Source organism: Musca autumnalis, unplaced genomic scaffold (assembly GCF_047663935.1).
Source record: "Musca autumnalis isolate F117 unplaced genomic scaffold, ASM4766393v1 scaffold_1, whole genome shotgun sequence".
Lineage (NCBI taxonomy): Eukaryota > Metazoa > Arthropoda > Insecta > Diptera > Muscidae > Musca > Musca autumnalis.
The window spans coordinates 183,913,887-183,932,462 of NW_027411644.1; the positions used below are offsets into that span (position 1 = coordinate 183,913,887).

Below are 18,576 nucleotides of genomic sequence, written 5' to 3' on the forward strand. Positions count from 1 at the left end.
GGTAAAAACCAAATTTCTTTTGCAATTGCATTGAAAAACATAAAGAAATTTAATAAAAAGCTACAATTTGTGGTAGAGAGGGTAAGGAAAGAATTTCAATTCCATTCGCGTTCACAAAATCTTATTAATTTTGTATTGGCTACCAGTTAATGTAATAAAAAAAAAACAAGTAAGAACGGCGTTAAGTTCGGCCGAGCCGAACTTGTGATACCCTCCACCACAAGTTGTATTGAAGTAAAATGGAATAATTAGTTTCCTTTCGTGTATGAAGAAGACTTAATACTAAATTTCAGCAATTTCGGTAAAACAATGTGAGGCACCATTCTATGGGGGCTATTTCAAAACGTCGATCTATACCGACAAATTTCTGACGAAAAGTTTTTAGGCTCAAAGAAGACTAAATACCAAATTTCCTATATTTCGGTAAGAGAATGTGGCTAAAACTAAAAAATACCGAAAATCAAGAAGTAAGCTTCTATGGGGATATAGGAAGACGTGTACATATACTGATAATACTCTTCTGGAATATTTTATAACTCTTGGAAGACGAAATAACGAATTTCAGCTGGATATTCATTTCTCCATATGGTGGAGGGTATAATAAATAAAATAACAGAGAAAAACTTATTGTTGAGATAGTATTTCAAACATATTTTTTGTTTGTTTTCCAACTATTTCGCTAAAATCCCATAAATAACTAATGTATTAAGCCGATAGCCTGTGTTGCTAGTGCTTTATTACTATAATTTTATTATAATTTGTTATTATAATAAATATTTTAAATAAAATAAATAAAAAAACTAATGTATTCTGCTAAAATTTCTTGAAGAAATACCATCACGAAAGCTTAGTTGCTTACTGCGACATCTTAAAAGGATAGGAATTTAAGAGTAATATTGAAATTACAATCATTCAAAATAGGAAAATTAAAAAGCCAGTTATTCGCGAATTAGTTAAAATTAGTTGAATCGCATCCGATTTTGGATACAACGATTCAATCAACATGCACCTATTCAAATAGAATATTCAAGAACCGCAAGTGTGCCTCCACATTCTATTTTGGGTTAAAGACGCATATAACTCGCGTATCTCTGTAATTTATGACACACGTTTTCGCAAATATTATAATCGCTTATTAAGGTTTCGATTTATGTTAACTTTTTTAAAGCAAATCGAGGTGTAGTACGCGGATTTGTAAAAAAATATATATTTTTGTAGATTTTCATATTTTCAATGTACCTATATGCACTGTTTTAGTGGATGTATTCGAACGCGTAATAGCTCATTAGATCCATCGCGTAAAATACTAAATTCATAATTACGCATCAAATTTTAGATTTTGGACTCCAATTACTGGGATTCTGTAAGGAACACACTCAATATATACATCAAACGACGTAAAATCACGAGTTATGTAATCCTATTGTGAATTTTGAATATTAGGGGTTATCATGAACGGCATATCCCCGTGATTTTTTTCACTTTCTCCCTTAAGTTGCAACGGCGGAAAAACAAAACTCACGGGGAAATGCCATTCATGATAACCCCCATTGTCTCGTTGCGCGTCAGGATTTTTAAAAAACAAATTCAGGCTTCTAAATGTCAATATCAAATGTTGGTAGATGCAATGAATAAATCGAAAAAATCATGTTGCCCATGGAGTATTCTTTGATTCTTTGTTTGGGCATAGGTCCACGAAATGTAGGATTAGCAGGAAATCGGAAATGAACATAAACTTAGCTTCAACCAATTTTTACACATTTTTCTACATTGATGCCAACAGAGCTTCCACGTAAATTATTTTTAATAGCCGATATTGTGAGATCCCCACTAAAACACTTAATTTTAAAGAAATTCAGTCATATTATATATAATATGTCAACAGTTCGTGGATTATGAAAGGGTGATTCATCGATTCTAAAACATTTTTGATTTTACCATATATATTTTGTTTGAATAAATAAATGTAAAACTATACCAATATTTTTTATTTTTTCATAAAAAGTTTTCGTGTGTGAGTGTGCGTGAATGTGCATAAACATGTTGGCCCGTGTTTATGCATGTCCGTGCCCAATTTTTTAGGTACGCGCCCACCTCTACTCGCAAGCTACAAGTGCTAGAAGATTCCTTTAAAGGCAAAAAGTTTAACGAAGATCTATCATCTCCAAAAAGTTGTGTCATAGGTATGATAGCCGACGCTCGCGGTTTTGTGTTTTCAGGGTATTGGGAAAAATAATTATGGTAAGTACACAGAAAAAACAAAAGTATGAATTTTTTTACTAATTCCGTTCATAATTTTTGTTGTCCATAATTTGAACGTACCTCTTTTAAAGTGAACGGACAAATTTTGTTACTCATGCACACAATACTATTTTTCCAAAAGTATGAATGCTTTTCTAAAATACAAAAATAAATTTCATAGTTTTTCCTACGTTAACCACTATTTTCTGGCAAAACCGGTTTTTGTGCTTTGCCTACAAAGATGTGGTGGTTTTGCTTCTATTGTTTTTGTCTGTCCTCCCCTCCATCGTATCTACACGCACATTGACTTCGTGTCAATAAAGCACAACAGCCTAAACAACCACCACTACTCACCACTACCACACTAACTAACCGCCATAGATTTTGTTTGTTGTCGGAAGACACTCACCATATCAATAGCATTATTTCGCAAATACAATTTTTGAATTACTTTAATATAAATGCAACATCTAAAAATTCAAGTTAGTGCTGATGGACTCAATATGTGTATGTACGTATGGTTCACATTGTTCTGATTTACAAGATACATACATACTTAATTAGGAAAATCAATTAGAAGAGGAGAACCCTTTTAAAGAACAGGAATTACAAAATTAAATAAAAAACAACTAATTTGTAAATAAAATAATAGTTTCAAAATAAAATAAAAAAAAAACAACAATTTGTATAGAAAAAATAAATTTATGAAAAATATAAAAAGAGTTTTGGAATATAAGCAACTTTTTTTGCTTTAAAGAAGATTATTTTGAAATGAATGAATTTGTTCATATTTTGCAAAATAGAATACATATATTACATGTTTATGATTCATTCAAAAAAGAAACCGGTATTTATTGTTTTATGAACTAGGTTCATAAAATACAAAAATCTGAACATTGGAAAATTTTTTTGAACACTATTCATATATTGAATGAATTTTTTTTCTGTGTATGTTTTGTGATATCTACTTAACCTGTTGTGATATCCAAAACATATTTTATAACGTTAGAAGACAACTACTGAAAAATATAATTCCTAAAGCAATTACAATTGTCAATATATTCATATTTGATATACATACGTAGGGGGTGGGCCAGCATTGCCGACAGTTTTTGATCGGAAATCGTCAAATCGTCAACTAAATTTAGAAAATTGTCAAAAATTAGGAGGGTTGGCGTTTTTTATTTGGAATGACGACTTCTATTTTGTTTCTCAAAATAGTCAGCCTTAATCCCATAGTCGTTGTTTTAATATTTTATTAAAACAACTTTAATTTATTAGTGGAAAAAAATGTGCGTTGTTTACCAAGGGGTAAGGCAGGGAAGACTATAGTTTCATATCTCGCCACAGATCTTCATCAGTTCCCTTGTTTCTTGTTTTTCAACAAGAAACTTTTTATACCCAAGTGCCAGTTGCCCGCTCAAATAAATAAGTGTGCAAAGAAACACTCTGATCGAGAATTTCTTTGGCACTACCTAAACTCGTTGTTTGCAAGTGAAGTTGCTCGAGTTTAGCTAGTGTCAAAGAAATTATCGATCAGAGTGTTTCTTTGCACACGTATCTATTTGAGCGGGCAATTGACACTTGGGTATAAAAAGTTTCTTGTTGAAAAACAAGAAACAAGGGAACTGATGAAGATCTGCGGCGAGATCTGAAACTATAGTCCTCCCTGTCTTAACCCTTGGTAAACATCGCCAATTTTTTTCCACTAATAAATTAAAGTTGTTTAATAAAATATTAAAACAACGACTATGGGATTAAGCCTGACTATTTTGAAAAACACAATTGTCAAAAATCGTAAACAAGGTCCAAAACTAGGTTTGATTACCGTTTTATTTAGATTTGTCAATGAGACTGACAACATAAAATATAGAACCCACAGGAATAAATCTAACAAAATCTCACTGAAATACCGTTATAAAACAGCTTTCAGAAGATGATAGTTTTCCCTATGGTCATCGACTTTGCAGTAATGCAACAAGGTTAAACTGGGTACTCTTTGCCAATTTTGAATTACAGCTTATAGCTCAAATATCGCTTGCTTGACAGTGTGCCCGTCGATGTTTGTCGGAAATCGATAAAAAATGTCATTCAAAACTGATTCACCGCATAAAGAGGGTATTAGTAGGAAGTTTTCAAGGAAGATTTTAATCCATTCCATTCATTCATAATCCTAAACGAACATTTTCAGCTGATGTAAATCGAAGATGAGCCAAAAACTTCGGCAACACTAGGTTAATAACACTGTGCTACAGTGAAAATTTGCAGGGGTTCTAATGCATAAATTCAGTTTTGTGGGAGTCCACAGAAGACGAAAATACTATTGGTTTCTTTGGGTCACTTCGGTTTTTCATTTTATAACGGTAAATGTAGTGAAAAAATGGGCTTTCTTGGATTTTCAAATTTAAACGGACATTACTTCTTTTTTCCACAACCGATTTGCACTTTGCACACACTATTTTTCTTTATAAAGGGGAGAGTAATGCCTTTCGAACAAGCCATAGATTTTTAAAATCGGTTAACAAATGGCTAAGTAATAGTGGTTTAAGTGTGACAAAAACGCATTAAAAAACAGTAAAATGTTTTTCCTTGTGCTCTAGGCTGCGTAAATGACACCTAACAGTACAATTATTTACAGTTAGCAAGTAGGAAATTTAGTTGGCTTTCCAAAATGGGAAAAACCAACAAAATCCGTTGAAAAATGAATGCGTTATGGCATTTTTTGTGTTTCAACTTTTTGGTTTTTTTTCATATTTTCCTTTATAAAACATTGATACCTTGTGCGTAATTGTTAAGCAGGATAATCACAATTAGAATCATAGATGCTAAGATACCCATCTTTTATAAAGGAAAATATGAAACAAGTAAAAAAGCGTTAAGCTCGGCCGGGCCGAACTTTTCATACCCTCCACCATAAAATATTCCTGTCCCCAACTTTAAGTGAGTACGTTTAAATGTCAGATAATGTACATAAAGTGCTTCATTCGGGAGGCCCCGAATCTAACTACTCGTATGTATATATCTAACTATGTATGTTGAAAATTTTTGGTGGGCTAGAAATTGGGGGGTGCCGTTATATAGAGGTTATAATAAAACATGGACCTATGTTGACAGTTTTTGATGGGAGCCTTTAATGTCAAATAACTCCTAATTCGGTTAAAAATTGTAGCTAGAATCCTCAAAACACCGAAAATCGGTATAATGTGGGAACTTCAAATGTCATTAACAGCTAGTTCGGAGGTATGTGGGCTATACGAAAATATGAACTTAAAAGAACAATTTTTGTTGCAGAATTTTTGTTTGTTTTTAAATATCAATTTAGAGAAAGTTCGTCCAAAAAATAAAGCTAAGGTACAGAAAATCGGGAGGTTTGTTTTGGGGCTATACCAAAACATGGACCAAAGTGGTTAAACATTTTAAGTAAAATCCTCAAAGTACCGAAAATCGGGAAGTATCGTTATATTGGGGCTATGTTGAAAATTGTTGATGCAGATGTGTGGTGACCACTACAACCTTCAAATGTCAAATTACAGTTAGTTCGGTTAAAAATTGTAGCTAAAATTGCCAATTACTGAAAATTGCGAGGTACCGTTATATGGGATCTATATCCGAACATGGACCTATGTTGAAAATTTTTTATGGAGAGGTGTTGTGACCCCTAAGAACTTCAAATGTCAAATTACTGCTAGTTCGGTTTAATATTGTAGCTAAAATCATCAAATTACTGAAAATCGGGAGGTACCTTTATATGGGGGCTTTATCAATACATCGACCTTTCTTGACAATTTTTGGTGGAGAGGTGTGGTGACCACTAAGAATTTCAAATGTCAAATGTTCAAATTACAGATACTTCGGTTAAAACTTGTACACGCAGAAAAATTTGTGTTAGAAATATGTTTGGATCCAAACAAATATATGTTTGGGACCGGTTGCAAACAAATATATGTTTGGATCCAAACATAATATGTTTGGGTCCAAACAAATATATGTTTGCAACATTTTGTAACATATCTCAATTTGATATGTTTGGGTAAAACGTATTTTTATACCCTCCACCATAGTATGGAGGGTGTATTAAGTTTGTTTTTCCGTTTGTAACGCATTGAAATACTCATTTGCGACCCTATAAAGTATATATATTCTTGATCAGGGAAAAATTCTAAGTCGATCTGAGCACGTCCGTCCGTCCGTCCGTCCGTCTGTGGTAATCACTCTAGCATCCACAAAAATGGAGATAGGACGCTGAAATTTTGGGAAAATGCGTCTTTTGTTTGCAGGCAGGTCAAGTTCGATGATGGGCTATATCGGTCCACGTTTTGGTATAGCCCCCATATAACGGTACCCTCCGATTTACGGTATTTTGACGTTTTTAGCTACATTTTCAGACCGATTTGGCTATAATTTGACATTTAGGGTTCTTAAGTGTCAGTAAACATATATAACAAAACTTGTGGACATAGGTCCACGTTTTGGTATAGCCCCCATATAACGGTACCCCCCGATTCCCGGTATTTTGACGTTTTTAGTTACATTTTCAGACCGATGTAGCTATAATTTGACATTTAGTGTTCTTAAATGTCAATAAACTTATATAACAAAAGTTGTGGACATAGGTCCACGTTTTGGTATAGCCCCCATAAAACGGTACCCCCGATTTACGGTATTTTGACGGTTTTAGCTACATTTTCAGACCGATTTAGCTATAATTTGACATTTAGGGTTCTTAAGTGTTAATAAACATATATAACAAAACTTGTGGACATAGGTCTACGTTTTGGTATAGCCCCCATATAACGGTACCCCCCGATTTGCGGTATTTTGACGTTTTTAGCTACATTTTTAGACCGATTTAGCTATAATTTGACATTTAGGGTTCTTAAGTAGCAATAAACATATATAACAAAAGTTGTGGACATAGGTCCACGTTTTGGTATAGCCCCCATATAACAGTACCCCCCGATTTACGGTATTTTGACGTTTTTAGCTACATTTTCAGACCGATGAAGCTATAATTTGACATTTGAAGTTCTTAAATGTCAATAAACTTATGTGACAAAACTTGTGGGCATAGGTCCACGTTTTGGTATAGCCCCCATATAACGGTACCCCCCGATTTACGGTATTTTGACGTTTTTAGCTACATTTTCAGACCGATATAGCTATAATTTGACATTTAGGGTTCTTAAGTGTATCTAAACTTATATAACAAAAGTTGGGGACCTAGGTCCACGATTTGGTATAGCCCCCATAAAACAGTACCCCCGATTTACGTCATTTTGACGTTTTTATCTGCATTTTCAGACCGATTTAGCTATCAATTGACATTTAGGGTTCTTAAATGTCAATAAACTTATATAACTAGTGGACATAAGTCCATGTTTTGGAATAGCCCCCATATAACGTTACCGCCCGATTTCAGGTATTTTGAGAATTTTACCAACAAGTTTTAACCGAATTATCTGTAATTTGAACATTTGACATTTGAAATTCTTAGTGGTCACCACACCTCTCCACCAAAAATTGTCAAGAAAGCCCCCATATAACGGTACCTCCCGATTTTCAGTAATTTGATGATTTTAGCTACAATATTAAACCGAACTAGCAGTAATTTGACATTTGAAATTCTTAGTGGTCACAACACCTCTCCATCAAAAATTGTCAACATAGGTCCATGTTCGGATATAGCTCCCATGTAACGGTACCTCCCAATTTTCAGTAATTTGGCAATTTTAGCTACAATTTTTAACAGAACTAACTGTAATTTGACATTTGAAGGTTGTAGTGGTCACCACACATCTGCATCAACAATTTTCAACATAGCCCCAATATAACGATACTTCCCGATTTTCGGTACTTTGAGGATTTTACTTAAAATGTTTAACCGAACGTAGGTCCATGTTTTTGTATAGCCCCAAAACAAACCTCCCGATTTTCCGTACCTTAGATTTATTTTTTGGACGAACTTTCTGTAATTTGAAATTTAAAAGTCAACAAAAATTCTGCAACAAAAATTGTTCATTTAAGTTTATATTTTCGTATAGCCCAGATACCTCCGAACTAGCTGTTAATGACATTTGAAGTTCCCACGTTATGTACCGATTTTCGATATTTTGAGGATTCTAGCTAAATTTTTTAACCGAATTAGGAGTTATTTGACATTAAAGGATCCCATCAAAAACTGTCAACATAGGCCCATGTTTTATTATAACCCCTATATAACAGTACCTCCCAATTTCTAGCCCACCAAAAATTGTCAACAGTTAGATATAGGCACCATAAAAAAGGGCCTCCCGAATGAAGCATTTTATGTACATTATCTGACATTTTAACGTACTCACTTAAAGTTGGGGACAGGAATGAATATTTTATGGTGGAGGGTATGAAAAGTTCGGCCCGGCCGAACTTAATGCTTTTTATACCCTACACCACTATGTGGGGAGGGTATTATAAGTTGGTTTTGGCCAAAAAGTTTGTAACGCATCGAAATAATGGTCGTAGACCCATACTTATATATACCAAAATGAATGTCTCGACGAGCTGAGTCGATCTGGCTATGTGTGTCCGTCCGTCAGTCCGTCCGTCCGTCCGTCTGTCCGTCTGTCCATCTAAACCTTGTAATCACGCTACAGGTCGCAATTTTGATCGGATCGTCACGAAATTTTAGACGCTGATGGGGGTCCCGGAGGCGAAGAAGCCTATTGATTTTGGTGATGGTCGGATAATATTTAGGGGTCGGAAAGGGCAAAAAACTTAGGTGGATAAAAAGACAACGTTTTTTTCCAAAGCGAATATCTCAGCTTCTATATGGGGTATGCCAAAAGCAAAACCTGACAATGATAGTAGAAAATATCACCTTTCTAATGATGTAAAGTAGGTGCTCGTAGGTGATCAAACAACGAAGATATCACAATAGTAGCAAATAAAACCCCAATTTTCATTTTTGCGATTTTAATTATTTTGTCGAATATCACAGCTTTGGTTGAAAGCTTTCCAAAAGCAGAGCCTGACTATGAAAGTAGAAGATCCCGTCTTTACAATAATGCAAACTAGGTCGGCGTAGGTAGCCAAATAACGGAGATATCGCAATAGTCGGTAATACATCCCATTTTTCTATTTTTTTGGAAATCACGCCACAGGTCGCAATTTTGATCGGATCGTCACGAAAATTTGAGGGTTAATGGGGGTCTCACAGACGAAGAAGCCTATTGATTTTGGTGGTGGTCGGATAATATTTAGGGGTCGGAATGGGCAAACACTTATTTGGAGAAAAGGTCTACGTTTTATTTCAAAGCCAATATCTTTGTTTCTTTAAAAGGCAAGGAAAGTAGAAAATATCACCTTTACAACGATGTAAAGTAGGTTGTCGTAGCTGCTCAAACAACAGAGCTATCGCAATGCATCCCATTTTCCGATTTTTTTGTAATCACGCTACAGATCGCAATTTTGATCGGATCGTCACGAATTTTTTGGGAGTTGATGCGGGTCCCACAGAGGAAGAAGCCTATTTAGTTTGGTGATGGTCGGATAATATTCAGGAATCGGATTAAGCGAAAAGCTTATGTGGAGAAAAGTCAACGTTTTTTTTCTTATGCGAATATCTCCGCTTCTGGTTGGAGTATTCCAAAAGGAATACCCGTCAATGGAAGAAGAAAATATCTCGTTTATATTGATGAAAAGTATGTTGGCGTAAGTGAGCAAACCGAGATATTGCAAAATTCAGTAATGTACCCAATTTTTCCATTTTTTGTAATCACGCTAGAAGTTGGAATTTTGATCGGATGGTGACAAAATTTTTGGGGGTAGATGGGGGCCCCACATATGGAGAAACCTATTGATTTAGGCGATAGTCTGATAATTTTTAGGGGTCGGAATGGGGAAAAACTTATTTGGAGACAAATTCAAAGTTTTATTCTTTGTGAATATATCGGCTTCCTTTACATTGGTGTAAAGCAGATTGGCGAAGGTGGTCAAACAAGAGAGATACCACAATAGTCGGTAATGCATCCAATTCTTCCATTTGTTGCAATCAAGCTACAGGTCGTAATTTTGATCGGATGGTCACGAAATTTTGGTTGCTTATGGGGGGTCCCAGAGAGAAAGAGGCATATTATGTTTGGTGGTAGTCGGATTATATTCCCTAAAAGAAATGTACAGGGGTAGTGGTGTAGGGTATCACATGGTCGGCCCCGGCCCGACTATAGCCTTTGCTCACTTGTTTACTTTTTTATGTTAGAACATTTTTTTCATGGGTGGAGAGAGGATGTTTGTCAACGAGAGTAATAACAGTGCTCTCGCGGCTGTGGAATGTTGCTTTAGAATAAACAGTTGTGTGTATTGTATAATAGAAGACGTAGAAGCGAAGAAGGGGGCTTTGGTGGCATGTATGCGTCAAACTCGTGTGTTTCTTGTTTTGTTGTTGTTACCCAACGAAGAAGAAAAGAAGAAATGATATGAATTATATTTTTTTCTTTCCTCAGTGTTTTAGTTGCCTTTGTAGAGTCAAGACGGTAAAGTGAGTGAATAAATCAGTGTTTTGTCTTTTCTTAAAGAAATTGTGCTTTTTAGTAAATTAAATGTCCAATACATTTTATAATTGAATCGAAAAGTTGAATGGAATTATTTTATTGGACAAGGAAGACATCGCATTTAATATTGGTAATTGCATACATACTTATGTATATTTGAAATATGGCATATCCATATTTATTTATTACATTACATAATCATTTGATTCTAGATGCCGATTCCCCGCTGATGATTTCAACTATGAGGACAATTTGTTTTATTTCACAACTAAAGAGAAGCGTTCAACTACGTTTCTATATATTTTTCCTTTTTATACCCTCCACCATATGGAGGGTATAATTAAATTTGTCATTCCGTTTGTAACACATCGAAATATTCGTCGGAGACCCTATAAAGTATATATATTATTGATCAGCATAAAATTCTATGTCGATTTGACCATGTCCGTCTGTCCGTCCGTCCGTCCGTCCGTCAGTCCGTCCGTCTGTCTGTCTGTTGAAATCAAGATACAGCTCGTAATTTTAAAGATAGACAGTCAAAATTTGGTAAAGAAGTTTTTATTACTTGCAGGATGGTTGGTATTGAAAATGGGATATATCGGTCCACGTTTTGATATAGCCCCCATAGAACGGTACCTCCCGATTTTCGGTATTTTTAAGGTTTTAGCTCAATTATACTACCAAAATGGCTGAAATTCGGTACGTAGTCATCTTTAGGGGTACAAAACTTTCCCCCAGAATTTTGTCGGTATCGGTCCACACCTTCATATAGCCCCCATAGAACGGTACCTCCCGATTTTCGGTATTTTGAAGGTTTTAGCTTCATTATCCTACCAAAATGGCTGAAATTTGGTACGTAGTCGTCTATAGGAGTATAAAACTTTCCTCCAGAATTTTGTCGGTATCGGTCCACACCTTCATATAGCCCCCATAGAACGGTACCTCCCGATTTTCGGTATTTTGAAGGTTTTAGATTCATTATCACACCGAAATGGCTGAAATTTGGTACTTAGTCTACGTTGTTGGTATAAAACTTTCCCCCAGAACTTTGTCGGTATAGGTCCATGCCTTCATATAGCCCCCATAGAACGGTACCTCCCGATTTTCGGTATTTTGAACGTTGTGGCCTCAATATTCCACCGAAATGGTGAAATTTGGTATTTAGACTTCTTAGGTGGTACTCAAACTTCTCCTTTAAATTTGTCGGTATAGGTCCACGCCTTCATATAGCCCCCATGGAAAGGTACCTCCCGATTTTTCGTATTTTGAAGGTTGTGTCTTCAATATTCCACCAAAATGGCTGCAATTTGTATTTAGTCTTCAATGTGATATAAAACTGTTCGCCAGAAATATGTCTGTACAGGTCCACGCTTTCATATTGCCCCATTTCTGACTAAAGTTCGTCGGTATAGGTCCACGTTTCGATACAGCCCCCATAGAACGGTACCTCCCGATTTTCGTAATACTGAAGATTGTGACGTCAATATCCAACCGAAATGGCTGAAATTTGTTATTTCGTCTTCCAAGAGTTATAAAATATTCCAGAAGAGTTTTATCAGTATAGGTCCACGTCTTCCTACATATGTATATCCCCATAGAAGCGTACTTCTTGATTTTCGGTATTTTTAAAGTTTTAGCTTCATTATCCTACCAAACTGGCTGAAATTTGGTACGTGGTCTTCTTTAGGGGTATAAAACTTTCTCCCAGAATTTTGTCGGTATCGGTCCACTCCTTCATATAGCCCCCATAGAACGGTACCTCCCGATTTTCGGTATTTTGAAGGTTTTAGGTTCATTATCACACCGAAATGGCTGAAATTTGGTACTTAGTCTACGTTGGTGGTATAAAATGTTCCCCCAGAACTTTGTCGGTATCGGTCCATGCCTTCATAGAACGGTACCTCCCGATTTTCGGTATTTTGAACGTTGTGGCCTCAATATTCCACCGAAATGGTGAAATTTGGTATTTAGACTTCGTTGGGGTACTCAAACTTCCCCTCTAAATTTGTCGGTATAGATCCACGCCTTCATATAGCCCCCATGGAGAGGTACCTCCCGATTTTTCGTATTTTGAAGGTTGTGTCTTCAATATTCCACCAAAATGGCTGAAATTTGGTATTTAGTCTTCAATGTGATATAAAACTGTTCGCCTGAAATATGTCTGTACAGGTCCACGCTTTCATTTTTCCCCAAATCTGACTAGAATTCGTCGGTATAGGTCCACGTTTCGATATAGCCCCAATAGAACGGTACCTCCCGATTTTCGTAATACTGAATATTGCGACGTCAATATCCAACCGAATTGGCTGAAATTCGTTATTTCGTCTTCCAAGAGTTATAAAATATTCCAGAAGAGTTTTAACAGTATAGGTCCACGTCTTTCTATATCCCCATAAAAGCGTACTTCTTGATTTTCGGTATTTTTTAAGTTTTAGCCACATTCTCTTACCGAAATATAGGAAATTTGGTATTTAGACTTCTTTGATCTTCAATACAACTTGTGGTGGAGGGTATAACAAGTTCGGCCCGGCCGAACTTAACGCCGTTCTTACTTGTTAAAAGTGTGACTATTTACAAATTATTTCAATCAGTTTTTCTTTTATTAAAGTGTGTGTATTTCTTTGGAATTTTGTATGTACCTATGTGTTTATTGTTCTTTTGCCCTTTAATAAAAAACCACTACATTTGTGTGTATACTATAGAAATAGACAGTGAGCTCTTACTGAGAGCAAGTGAGCACACATTTTAAAGTGTTTTACATTGAATTTTACGCTCCCTTGCTCTCAGTAAGCGCCCACTGGTGCATGTGTTTGTTTTTTTTTGTGCCTTTTGGGTTTGTATTTTTTTGCACCCAAACATAAAATTGTTTCCACACAAACATATCTTTGTTTGCACCCAAACATAAAATTGTTTCCACCCAAACATATCTTTGTTTGTACCCAAACATATATATCTTTGCACCCAAACATAAATATCTTTGCACCCAAACATATATATGTTTGCACCCAAACATATATATGTTTGCACCCAAACATATATTTGTTTCCACCCAAACATATATTTGTTTGCAGACCCAAACATATATTATGTTTGGGACTGTTGCAAACATATATATGTTTACTGCAAAATATGTTTGGGACATATGTTAGAGAGGCCGATTTTTTTTTGCGTGTAGGTAAAATTCTCAAAATACCGTAAATCCGTTATACCGAGGTACCGTTATATGGGGCTATACCAAAACATGGACCTACGTTCATAATTATTTCGAATATAAGTTTTTTGGTCACTACGAACCCTAAATATCAAATTATAGCTAATTCGGTCTAGAAATGTGAATTTAAACGTCAAAATACCTGAAATTGGGCGGTAACGTTATATGGGGGCTATTCCAAAACATGGACCTATGTCCACTAGTTACATAAGTTTATTGACATTTAATAACCCTAAATGCCAATTTATAGCTAAATCGGTCTGAAAATGTAACTAAAAACGTCAAAAAGCCATAAATCGGGGGTACCGTTATATGGGGGCTATACCAAAACGTGGACCTATGTCCACAAGTTTTGTTATATAAGTTTATTGACATTTAAGAACCCTAAATGTCAAATTATAGCTACATCGGTCTGAAAATGTAGCTAAAAACGTCAAAATACCGTAAATCTGGGGTACCGTTATATGGGGGCTATACCAAAACGTGGACCGATATAGCCCATCATGGAACTTGACCTACCTGCAAACAAAAGACACATTTTCCCAAAATTTCAGACAATTTTGGAGGAGAGGTGTGGTGACCACTAAGAACTTCAAATGTCAAATGTTCAAATTACAGCTAATTCGGTTAAAACTTGTAGGTAAAAATCTCAAAATACCGAAAATCAGGAGGTAACGTTATATGGGGGCTATACCAAAACATGGACCTACGTTCATAATTTTTTCGAATATAACTGTTTGGACACTAAGAACCCTAAATGTCAATTTATAGCTACATCGGTCTGAAAATGTAACTAAAAACGTCAAAATGCCATAAATCGGGGGTACCGTTATATGGGGGCTATACCAAAACGTGGACCTATGTCCACAAGTTTTGTTATATAAGTTTATTGACATGTAAGAACCCTAAATGTCAATTTGTAGCTAAATCGGTCTGAAAATATAACTAACGGACGGACGTGCACAGATCGACTCAGAATTGTACCCTGATCAAGAATATATATACTTTATAGGGTCGCAAATGAGTATTTCAATGCGTTACAAACGGAAAAACAAACTTAATATACCCTCCATACTATGGTGGAGGGTATAAAAAACCAAAAAGTTGAAACACGAAAAATTCCATAACGCATTCATTTTTCAACCGATTTCGTTGGTTTTTCCCATTTTGGAAAGCCAACTAAATTTCCTAATTGCTAACAGTAAATAATTGTACTGTTAGGTGTCGTTATAAAATCAAAACCCGAAGTGACCCAAAGAAACCAAAGGTATTTTCGTCTTATATGGACTCCCACAAAACCGAATTTGTGCATCAGAAATCCTGCAAAAATGTTTGTCCATTTTTGTATCACAGTGTAATGTGGTGTGTTGGGTTAATATGAGAAATTTTTCAGGTTTAACTTAAATTCCTTATGCTATAGATGTACCACACTATAAGTTAAAGTAAAAAACGTCAATTAAATGCTAGAATCGGCTTCCTGTTGTGAATTTTAGAATCATTTTTGATTAATCAATAGAAAAGAAAGAAAACATGTTCCTTTTCTGCATAATATCGATATTTTACGAAGAAGTATGGTAAATTATAGTTTTAGACTCCGTTGGTGAATGTCCCATATCGATGACGAAGCTGAAATACGAATGCTTTCAATACAAAACTCCTTAAGTCATGTTACCTCGATTAATTCAATAATTTAAAACCTTTCATAAATTATGACCTTCGTCCTAATAAGACAACAATAAATAAAAACTCACAGCAGAGCCCGGCTGCCCCGGCTGAGTTTTGAACCTGGGTCCTCTCGAACATACCGACAATGTTGTCGAGGTCTTAGCGTTCTAAGCCACTGTCAATCTATCATATCAAATTGTTTGAGAAAACCGCGAAATTCAAGATACTTTTTAATATATTGTTTACAAATTGTTTGCATTGCTATGGTAATTACTGCCTTGACCCTGAATGGTCGTTGCGGAAGTGAAATATCGCGTTCATCCCAAAATTGTCAAAAATGTATTATTTCAGTTAATTAGAACGGTCGTAAGCTGTTTTTTACTGCTAAGAATAGTTACCGGTGGTCCTCCCCACAATGTTTTTAAGAAAATCAGAAATCTTTGATATTTTTGAACGTATTGTTTACAGATTGTTTTCCCTGAATGATCGCGGTCATCACAAAGTTTTCAAAAATTTATTATTTCAATTAATATAAATAATTTTAGAAAGCGTGACACAAAAATGATATGAACAGTAGCTTGAACAAGTGGGATAGGAGATTCTCCGGAGATTCTCCTTCAATTTTTTTAAAGTCCATGATATTTTTGAACGTATTGTTTACAGATTGTTTTCAATACTAATGTAATTACCGTCTTGACCCTGAATGGTCTTCGCGGAAGTGAAATATCGCGGTCATCACAAAATGTTCAAACATTTATTATTTCAGATAATATACATAATTTTGCGTGCCTAAAAAATGCTATAAACGCTGAACACTAAACAATAAGTGGGATAGCGCGATCAACTCCACATTTTGGAATACAGTAAAATCCCGATAACTTGAGATGTCACTATCCAGAGATTAAATCCATCAAAAATAACGAAAATCAGGCGCCACCCTTCTATGGGAGCTATATCAAAACGAGGACGTATACTGAAATTTCTCTGCAAGACGGTTTACGTACCCCAAAAGTGACTATATCTCCGAACTATCGAAAATCGGGAGGTACTGCTTTATGGGAGCTATATCAAAACGTGAACCTATAATGGTTGCATACCGAGCGCAAATAAAAAGGCGTGTCTTTCGGTCGATACGAATATTTATGCTCTCCTCTTTAAATTACATTAAAACCAAATTTTAGCCATTTCGGTGTGTTAATGATGTTAAATCCTCAAAAATAGCGAAAATCAGCCGGTACCGTTCTATGGGAGCTATATGAAAACGTGGACCTATACTGACAATTCTCTGCAGTAATAATTACGACCCCAACCGAGACCAACAATCCAATATATAGCAATGTTAATTGACGTGCACCGATCATTATATGTGGGTCACAAAGTGCTTTAAACTGTCAATTTATGATGAAGGGTATAATAAAAGAGATTTTATATCTTAAATTTGGGGGATACCATTACATGGAATTTATGTCAAAACATTGATTTATATTATGAAGCTTCTAGAGGGAACGGGTCAGCTAGTTGTTTGTATAAATAGAAGTTTTCGAACTCAACATTTATCTTCTAACCATTCACATCCGATATGCCTGATGAGCTGAATTAAACCACCATCGAAACGATCGTAGCATATTGGTTGGGTGTGTGGGTCTTCGCTAGAATTTCCTTTTCAAAACCCCTTAGGTCATGTTAGCTCGATTAATTTAATTAATTTTCAAAAATAATATTTTAAAAACAAAATTATAACCATTTATATGTATATCAAAACTTATAGTTAAGATATGCTAATATTTTTTTAGTTTTTATTTATATTTTCGGACAAGATTGGTGTCCCTTGGCTTTATGGTGCCAGTTGTAAAAAACGTCTCCAGTAATAATTGTGTACATAGGCCAACGTCATGTTGTAGCCCCCATATAACATTAACGCCCGAATTCAAGTACATATTTTGAAGTATTTAGCTTACCGAATTAGGTAAAATTAGGTATTTGGGGTTCTGTGGTAAAAAAAAAACTCCACCTAAAATTGTGGGCATTGGAACTTTCGTAGCAGAAAGAAAATTAATTATATCATATAAGCTCAGAATTTGTCATGGCGGATGAGATAAAAGGTTAGGGCAAGTAGAACTTAACGCTTTTTACGTCTTTTTAAATTATACTGAAATTCCCATCAATATATTTTTGCTTGTATTATTAAATTAAAATTATTAAAATGTCACCCAATTTTTGGAACCTTATATCAGAAAGATTTCCACATACTCTTCTTGTCAACTTAAATAAAGAGAAAACTCTTTTAATAAATAATGAATGTCGAATGTTTGTAGCCAGCCAAATCCTTTGTTGTCGACTGTACATATACCCCATCCCTTTATTTCATTTCCGAATATGAATTCTTAATAAAAGCAATTTAGCGCATAATGAGGTACTTTAAATAAAAAACTTTTTTTAACTCGATGCTAAATCTGTTCAAACCTTTCATGTTTTACTCGCCTTCTGTAATTTTTATTATTCTAGTCGGTATTAAGACATTTGATAAAGATATCTATAGTCTGATGGTATTTGTTGTTATTTCTTGCTATTCTCACTTTAGAGAAAACTTTGGAATTTTGTAATCTTTACACTTATGTACAACAACAAATGTCAAAAATGAAACGAAAGCAAAACGGTCAACCACTCAAAGACCTGCAACACCAGCCTTCTATGTTTTCCGCAAACTTTTCTCAAAGTAAACACATTTACATGCTGAGGGATAAACTTTATTAAGTTAAACTGCAACTAATAATGAGGCTTTGTTGTTTTACTAAGAACCGTAATATTTGCCGTCTAGGGGATAACAATTATGCGAAACACTTTCCTGGAATATGAATTGAAACTTTGGAAACTCTTCTGTTCCAAAAGAAAACTAAAACAATCTCAAAGGTTTCAGATGTCTTCACATTATTT

The 18,576-nt window shown here is 35.1% G+C and overlaps 1 long non-coding RNA gene across 1 annotated transcript in view; it reads left to right on the forward strand.

Moving 5' to 3' along the window:
• The first annotated feature begins 10,742 nt into the window (after window positions 1-10,742).
• Window positions 10,743-18,576, forward strand: part of LOC141390983 (uncharacterized) — a 139,891-nt gene continuing 132,057 nt past the window's right edge. The window contains exons 1-2 of the long non-coding RNA XR_012409538.1: window positions 10,743-10,753; window positions 10,807-10,896. This is a non-coding gene — a long non-coding RNA (uncharacterized lncRNA). The remainder of the gene's footprint in view (window positions 10,754-10,806; window positions 10,897-18,576) is intronic.